The sequence below is a fragment of the Hemitrygon akajei genome, unplaced genomic scaffold (genome assembly GCF_048418815.1).
Source record: "Hemitrygon akajei unplaced genomic scaffold, sHemAka1.3 Scf000095, whole genome shotgun sequence".
Taxonomy (NCBI): domain Eukaryota; kingdom Metazoa; phylum Chordata; class Chondrichthyes; order Myliobatiformes; family Dasyatidae; genus Hemitrygon; species Hemitrygon akajei.
In genome coordinates, this window is record NW_027331981.1 from 2,824,117 (window position 1) to 2,833,556 (window position 9,440).

A 9,440-nucleotide genomic window follows, 5' to 3' on the forward strand; every position below is an offset into this window, starting at 1 on the left:
AAATGGCAGATTGATTGAAGTGCACAATATTGTGAAGCGCAGACTTCGGGTAAATGCAAGCAGACTTTTCCACTGAGGTTGGGTGTGATAGAACTGGAAATTAAGAGTGAAAGTTGCAATGTGTAAAGGGAGTATGAGGGAGTTCTTCTTCAATCGGGAGGGTGGTGAAATTGTGAAGAAAACTGTCAGTGGAATAGGTGAATTCAGGCATGATTTCAACATTTAAGGGCAATTTGGATACATTCATGGGTGAGAGGGTTATGGAGGGCCTAATGCAGCATCAATTGATAGGGCTAGGCAGAATAGGAAAGTCTAGGTGGGCTGCAATGCCTGTATATATGTTTATATATTCTATGACTCTCGCATTTCAGGTACTTTCTGATATTTCAATGAGAAAGAATTTGTAACTAATGCAGGAAAGCAGGATCACTGTACACGGGCATTACGGTGCTCATAGATGTGAGGGGACGAAAGGCCTGTTTCTATGCTGTACAACTCTTGGTCTCTTCCAATGGGCAAACTGTCAGCCCTTTCTCCTAATATCACCCACCATGGTTCACCAATTTCCTATCTATAAGGGAGGGAGATATTCATAATTTTACAGCTAATACCATTGTTCAAGAGAAATCTATTCTTCTGGTTCTGATGTTTCTTGTCAGTGTGACCTGAAAATCGGTTTCCAGGTATCCACAGCATATTCAGATGTTTATGCAGCAAGGAACCCTGTAATCCTTTTAATCCTTCATCCATACTTTCTCAATAAGCCTTGCATGGGGTAGGCCTTGCTGAAATCCATATACACTACATCTATGGTTCTACCTTCATTAACGTGCTTAGTCACAACCTCAAAATATTCAGTCTGGCTCGTAAGGCAAGACGGGTCTTTGCCAAAGCCATACTGACTATTCCTATCATATTATGCTTTTCCAAATGTTCATAAATCCTGCCCCTTAGGATTTTCTACATCAACTTACCAACCACTGAGGTAAGACTCACTGGCCTATAATTCCTGAGCTATCCCTTTAATGTTTTTTACCCTTTAATTTTGTTTGCTTCAGATGGAGGAAATGTTCCAGCCAATGAAGTCTGTCCTTGTAGTTCAGGCCTTTCGACAACATCCTTGTGAATCTTCTTACCAGGTGGCACGAGTAATATTTTATTAAGTCCTTCAAAGAATTCTGTTCCGTGCCTGGCTAAACAAAGGCAGATATCCTATTTAGAGTCCTGATTGCATGTACCTGTTTTCTGCACCTTCAGGAATATCTGTGCCCCTACATCAATGCTTGAACTTCTGAAGCGATTCAACAGGCACAGGGTGGATACATCTCAAAGTAGAAGTATTTAACAGAGGATGAGGCAAAACATTGGAGGGGCATATAATTTTGCAAAAAATACTGGGTGGTGAGAGGATTGGGAAGCTGTTAAAAACCGACAGGATAAACTTCAAAGGTTCAAATTACATTTATTATCAAACCATTTTTTCCTATAAATAACCTTGTGATTTGTCTCCTCACAGGCAGCAACAATGCAAAGAAACTCAATATAACCCATTAACAAAGCAAATCATCAACCGCGAAAACAAGGATATTGTGCTGACAAAGAAAGTAAGCAAATAAAATTCAGAATTGAAGTTCCCGAAAGCGAGTCGACAGCCACTAAGTCCCTTATCACTGCAGCAGATTCACCAGTCCACTAGCTTCAGACCAGCGCAAAGACGGTCAACCTCATGGATCCCTGAGCAGAAACAATCTGTCCCTCACCTTCAGCTCCGATGACATGAACATTTAACCCTGGCATGGCACATAAATTGTCCAACTCCCCGGTCATTTCTCACCATCGGTCCTGGACCCTGCCGCTTTGATCTCAGCCATCTGAATCCACAATGTAACAAAGGAAAACTCAGTAAGGATGGAAAATAGGAAATATCAGGGTAAGCTAGCCAGAAACATAAAACACGAAACTAAACTTAAAAAATATCCAGTATAGGAGAGGCAAGAACGGATAGCAGACCGCCTTACAGTGGTGCTTCTGGAGGAATAATGCCGGTCAAAGAAATGGCAGACCAACTCAGTGACTATTTGCGTCTATGTTCCCTTTGAAAGACAGCAGCAGTATGTTTAAGAGTTGAGAGTCAAGAGGTATAATTATGTGTAATTGCGATTACTAATGAGAAGATGCTTGGTATACGGAATGTTTTCAGGGTAGATAAGTCATCCGCTCAAGAACTCTGAAGGAGGTAGCTGAGGCGACTCTTGAGGCATTAGTAATGATCGCTCAACAATCATAAAATTAAATTCCATAGAATGGAAATTTCATAGAAAACATACAGCACAATATAGGCCTTTCAGCCCACAAAGCTGTGCGAAACATGTCCCTACCTTACCACTATCTGGAATTTACTCATAACCCTCTATTTTTCCAAGCTCCATGCAGCCATCCAGTCTCTTTAAAGATCCAATCGTGGCCGCCTCCACTCCACTCACCACTCTCTGCGTTTATATATAAAAAAATACTTACCCCTGAAATTTCCTCTGTACCTACTTCCAAACACCTTAAAACTCTCATGCTAGCCATGTCAGCCCTGGAGAAAAGTCTCTGACTATCCTCTCACTATCTTGTACACCTCTATCAAGTCTCCTCTCATCCTCCGTTTTTCCAAGAAGAAAAGCCGAATTCACTCAACCTATTCTCATAGAGGGTGCTCCCCAATTCAGACAACATTCTTGTAAATCTCCTCTGCACTCGGTCTATGACGGGGTGTCAGAGGATTGGTGAACTGTTTATGTTCCTCCATTGTTTAAAACGGGTTCGAAGAGTAAACCTTGCAATTATCGTCAGTGGTGGGTAAATTAATGGAAAGTATTTTTTAGAGATGGTATATATAATTATCTGGATAGACAGGGTCTGATTAGTAACAGCCAACATGGATTTGTGCGTGGAAGTTCATGTTTCACAAATCTTATTGAATTTTTTGAAGAAGTTACTAGGAAAGTTGACGAGGGTTAAGCAGTGGATGTGTCTATATGTACTTCAGTAAGGCCTTTGACAAGGTTCCACACGGAAGCATAGTTAGTAATGTTTAATCGTAATGTATCAATATTGAAGTAATAAAATGTATTGAACAGTGGCTGGATGGGAGATGCCAGAGAGTAGTGGTGGATAACCGTTTGTCAGGTTGGAGATCGGTGACTAGTGTTGTACCTCAGGGATCTGTACAGGGTCCAATGTTGTTTGTCATATACATTAATGATCTGGATGATGGGGTGGTAAATTGGATTAGTAAGTATGCAGATGATACCAAGATAGGTGGCGATGTGGATAATGAAGTAGGTTTTCAAAGCTTGCAGAGAGATTTAGGCCAGTTAGAAGAGTGGGCTGAAAGATGGCAGATGGAGTTTAATGCTGATAAGTGTGAGGTGCCTCATTTTGGAGGACTAATATAGGACATGCATGGTAAATGGTACGGCATCGAAGAATGCAGTAGAACAGAGTGATCAAGGAATAATGGTGCATAGTTCCCTGAAGGTGGAATCTCATGTGGATAGGGTGGTGAAGAAAGCTTTTGGTATGCTGGCCTTTATAAATCAGAACATTGAGTATAGGAGTTGGGATGTAATGTTAAAACTGTACAAGGCATCGGTGAGGCCAAATTTGGAGTATTGTGTACAGTCCTGGTCACGGAATTATAGGAACAATGTCAACAAATCAAAGATTTACTAGAATGTTACCTGTGTTTCAGCACCTAAGTTACAGAGAAATGTTGAACAAGTTAGGTCGTTATTCTTTGGAGAGTAGAAGGGTGACAGGGGACTTGATAGAGGTATTTAAAATTTTAAGGGGGATAGATAGTGTTGACGTAGATAGGCTTTTTTCCATTGAGAGTAAGGGAGATTTAAACAAGAGGAGATGAGTTGAGAGTTAAGGAGCAGAAGTTTAGGGGTAACACGAGGGGGAACTTCTTTACTCAGAGAGTAGTTGCTGTGTGGAACGAGCTTCCAGTAGAAGTGGTATAGGCAGGTTCAATTTTGTCATTTAAAGCAAATTTGGTGAGGTATATGGACAGGAAAGTTATGAGGGTTATGGGCTGAGTGCAGGTCGGTGGGAATAGGTGAGCGTAAGCGTTCTGCACGGACTAGAAGGGCCGAGGTGGCCTGTTTCCATGCTTTCATTGCTATATGGTTGTAACATATGCCTCACTTTTTCCGTACTTTTCCCTGAGAAAATCTATTTCCAATTTATGGTTCCAAGTTGCTGCCTGATGTCCTCATAGTTCTCCTCGCTGCAACTAAACGTTTTCCAAACTTGTCTGTTCTTATCCCTCACCAATGCCATGGTAAAGGAGATAGAATTGTGATCACTATTTACAAAATGCTCTCCCACTCAAAGACCTGACACTTGACCAGGTTCATTTCCCAATACCAGATCAAGTACAGTCTTTCATCTTGTAGACTTGTCTACATACTGTGTCAAGAAATCTTCCTGAACACCTAACGAACTCCACCCCATCTAAACCCCTCACTCCAGGGAGATGCTAATCAATATTTGGGAAATTTAAATCTCCCACCAGAACAACCCTGTTATTATTACTCCTTTCCAGAATCTGCCTCCCTATCTGCTCCTCTATGTCCCTGTTACTATTGGGTGGTCTATAAAAACACCCAGTAGAGTTATTGACCCCTTTCTGTTCGTAACATTCACCCACAAAGACTCTGTAGACAACCTCTCCATGTTTTCCTCCTTTTCTGCAGCCGTGCCTCTATCTGCGATCAACAGTGCCACGCCCCTACCTCGTTTGCCTCCCTCCCTATCCTTTCTGAAACATCTAAAGCTATGCACTTTAATGCGCCATTCCTGCCCCTCCACCATCCAATTGTCTGTAATGGCCACATCATACTCTAAGTGCTGATCCACACTCTGAGCTCACCCGCTTTATTCATGATACTCCTCGCATTAAAATAGACACATCTCAAACCATCAGACTTTGCGCATCCCTTCTCTATCACCTTCCTATCTCCAATTTCGCAATATCTCCAAACTTGCTCCATTTGTGAGCCAACTTCCTTTTTCTCCGTCAGTTCAGTTCGGTCCCCCACCCCCCCAGCAATTCTAGTTTAAAGTCTCCTCAATAGCTTTAGCAAACCTTCCTGCCAGGATATTGGTCCCCTTTTGATCGCCGTGCAACCCGTCCGTTTTATACATGTCACACCTGCGCCAGAAGAGGTTCCAATGATCAAGAAATCTGAAACCCTACCCCCTGCTCGAAACCTGCCACGCATTTATCCTCCACCTAATTCTATTCCTATACTCACTGTCGCGTGGCACAGGCAGTAATCCCGAGATTACTACCTTTAAGGTCCTGCTTCTCAATTTCTTTTCTAACTCCCTGTAGTCTTCTTTCAGGACATCCTTCCCCCCTTTTCTGCCTATGTCGTTGGTACCAATATGTACCACGACATCTGGCTGTTCTCCTTCCCACTTCAAGGTATCGTGGACGCGATCAGAAACATCCCGGACCTTGGCACCTGGGAGGCAAATTACCATCCGCGTTTCTTTCCTGTGTCCACAGAATAGCCTATCCGACCGGCTAACTATAGCGTCCCCTATCACTGCTGCCATCCTCTTCCTTCCCCGCCCATCTGAGCCACAGGGCCTGACTCTGTACCAGAGGTACGGCCACTGTTGCTTCCCCTAGGTAGGCTGTCCCCACCCCCACCAACAGTACTCCAGCAGCAATAATTATCGTCAAGGGGACAACCACCGTTTTACTCACTTGAACCTGGTTCTTTCTTTTCCCTCTCCTGACTGTTACCCAGTTTTTTCTCCCCTGTGGTCCCGGGGTGACTACCTGTCGAGAGGTCCTCTCCATCATCACCTGACCAGACGAAGGTCATCGAGCTGCGGGTCCGGTTCCCTAAGGCGGTGTCTAAGGAGCTGCAGCTCGACACACCTGGTGCAGATGTGGCCGTCCGGGAGGCTGGGAGACTGTAGGACCTCCCACATCCGACACCGAGCACAGAAAACCGGCCTCACACACATACTCTCTGAGTTTATTTCAAGCAGATAACCGGTTTGACCTCGACCCTTTGTCACCGAAGCCCCATTGAGCCAAAGCCGCCCTACTCTGTCGCCTGCTCCTCCGACGCCTGCTTTGTCTCGCTTTTAAACTCCTCCCGCTGTTCTCACTGGCCGACCTCCACACGCTTGTGCAGTCGTACCCCATTCAAACTGCTGAAGAGATAACAATAACCAAAAAAATAATCTGGCTTTGTTTGAGTAGACTGAGAATGATAAATGGCCCTCCGATGGGAGGGAGGCATAAGAAAGGAAATGATAGGTGTTAGCCTGTCCTTGAGTGCCTCAGCCAGAGTCCCGACCTGACCCCAATCCAAAATCTCTGGCAAGAACTGAGGATTGCTGTCCACTTGCGCTGCGCAGCTCACCTGGCACATCCTCGGCAATGTTGCAAGGAGTTGTGTAAAGCTGAAACAGACTTTTCCAAAAAGTACACTGGCTGTGAGAGATGATTCAACTAGGTATGAGTAAGGGGCCATGAACACTTTTGAACTGCTAACATTTCCGGTTTTGAATTTTCAGTTTATCATGCTTTACAATTTTCCCTGTTTGTTTTCCGGGGGCAGGGAGGGGGTGTCCACTATGTAAAAAACAAACAAACGACCATAACATTCACGAATAAAAACTCTGAGTTAAATTGATCAGACTCCCTGGTTGTAATACTTAATAATGTGAACAAGGTATTAGTGACTGAATATATTTTGGCGGATGCTCCAGTCTTCGAATTCGTCCCAGTGCCCCCACCTGGGATGCAGCAATATTTGCGTGGAAGAAAAGCCTGATAATCTACTCCCTATCTTGCTACGGAAACCCCTTGGATATCTGCACTATCCATCGGTTTGTCATGTCGACCTCGACTGGGTAGCAGTCAACAACATCAAAAGTTCCTTATGCATTCTTTTTCATTGCAGTCTACAGGTGCACATCTCTCATTACCCAATGTTCCCAGATCTTGTAACCTTGTTTTTACTCCTCCCAGACACAGTTTGAATTCAAAACCACTTGGCTTCAAATAACTCTCAGAGATATGTTGTGTGCTTACCCCGTCACAGTTTGCACCCGATTTGTACTCTTCCCAGATCCTGCCTAAAGTAAGGCTCACTAGCCTGCAACGCAGACACCAGTCTGAAGGAACTCAGCAAGCATCGTTTGAATAGACTCAACAGTCCTAGTTTCGGGCTGAGAAGATGCTATCAGCACTGGAACAAATATGGTGCAGGGACGTGAGGAAGGAGTACAAGGCGCAAGATGTTCATTAGTTTGTCCTGAGTTTAGCAAAATCCCCCAAGATTACGTCCTTCTTTGTGGATGACTGTAATCAAAACTGTTCTCCCACTGAAATTCATCAATTATAAGGCTTATGTCCCAGTGCAAGGTCTCTTAAGTGTCCCGAATTCATCTGCTTCTACCTCAACCCCAAGAGGAAATTCCACATGTTTCGCGACATATGACTTCAGCATTCAATACTTTCTTCCAACCACTTTGAAATTATCCCCCTTGCTTCAGCCACCTCCCTCCCTGGGAAATAACTCTGGCTGTTCACTCGATTTATCTGCTATAATGTTGTATACCTCTTTCAGGCACTTCTCATCCTGCTTCCCTGCAAAGAGAAGATCCCTATGTTATTCAAATTACCCTCACTGGACATGTTTAAAGTAAATTTGTTGTCGAAGTTCATATGTGCCATCATTTACCAACCTCATATTTATTTTCTTGCAAGCATACACAGTAAATACGAAGAAACACAATGGAATCAATGAAAAACAGTTCACAACAAAGGCGGACAAAACGTCAAAGCACAAAACACGACAATGGCAATGAATTGTACAAATAAAAAGCATACATGACAGTAAATATGAAATAAATGTCCATAACTGCAGTGGTAGAACACTTGATGTAGGTTCTTTATAAACCAACTGGACTTATCCCCTTTGCCTCGAGAGCCTGATCATTCAGGAGGAGTAGCTATTCCATAACCCGTTGCCGGGAGACCGGGCGCTCCTGTAATTTGTTCTTGCTGGCGCTGTCGAGATGGGGCATCAACCGGAAAATGGGGGTCCTTGATGGTAAATGCTGTGTTCCTGCGACCCCTCTCCTTGTAGAGGTTCTCAGTGGTGGGAAGAGCTGTGCCTGTGATGCCATGAATTGCAGTCCAGTGTCAGGGTTGAACAGACCTCTGTTCTTGAAGTTCTTGGGTTGCACCAGTGTTTCCCGGTGGAGTACCGTGCTGGGTGTACAAATGTCAGTGCGATCACTACACAGGATTCAGAGTTCTATACGACTGTGCCCGAGAAGTGAAGGTCTAGGTGTTGTAAAGTTCACTGTCTTGGTAAATTAACTGCTGACTATTCTTGTACAGGTTCGTAATCAGGTAATGTTTGTACCATAGTTACACCCTCCTCTTCCTCAACATGTTGAGTTGCATCAGGGTTTGACCCTGCAGGACTGTGTTTGGTTTCTGCTTGTCCGCTTCCCTGATGTGCAGCACTGGGCAGTTGTGTAGCTGTACCTGGCAGTGTCCATGCAGTCCGGAGCTGGTTTGCAGGTCTTTGTTCTGCCAGTGTTGGTGGCTCGTGTACTCAGCGGGATCTCTGTTGGGTTGTGTATAATGAGGTATTCCTCACGCCTTTTTCTGTACAGAATATAAATGGTGCTGACAATCTGTGGTCCCAAAGAGCAGAGATGGGTTTGCTGGGACCTGTGATACATCATTTTGGTTCTATTTTTGAGAGCCTCAGGGTTGTCATAGACTGCAGAACAGAGTGAGGGTTGTATTATTGTGAAATTTGTGGTCATTACAGGGATGCTACCAGTCTTCTATGACACCGGATAAAGACAGTTAAATGTTGGTATATAGTAAGATTCTCAGCCGTTCCAGTACCGGTTCATGGTTGTGCATCTGTTTGATTGTACACCTGACCCCATTAAGAATGCGAACGATATTTGCAAAGGTCTGTGCCCTTACCGTACAGTGCTAGCTGTTGTCAATGCATGCAACCTTCCAGTATGACAGCCGTTATAGCAAAGATCTTTATCCTTAGAGTATTGAGCAAACGGCTGTAAGAATCAGTTATAACTGGTTGTTATAAAGGTCAGAGCTACAGCAAAAAATTAAAAAAAATATATATATATACACACTGGGATTCTCTTGGTCTAAGTCAACAGTGTAATGTTTAGTTAGATGTCCCTCCTTGTATTAGAGTCTTTCCTGGCCAGTGTTGCGCTCTGGCAGCTCAGTGTGCGTGGAATACAATGCCAGCATTTTGACAGCAGAGTGACCTTATTACACAAACTTGCCTTCTACACCCCGGTAGATGTGTTGTCTCCAGGAGACCATACTGAGATTTTGATATCATTAGTGAACAAGG

The 9,440-nt window shown here is 43.9% G+C and overlaps 1 long non-coding RNA gene across 1 annotated transcript; it reads left to right on the forward strand.

Annotated features, from left to right (window-relative positions):
- Window positions 1-1,520: 1,520 nt before the first annotated feature.
- On the forward strand, window positions 1,521-7,951 carry LOC140722967 (uncharacterized). Its single transcript, XR_012097780.1, has 2 exons — window positions 1,521-1,930; window positions 7,793-7,951. It is a non-coding gene; the product is annotated as an uncharacterized lncRNA (long non-coding RNA).
- Window positions 7,952-9,440: the final 1,489 nt, after the last annotated feature.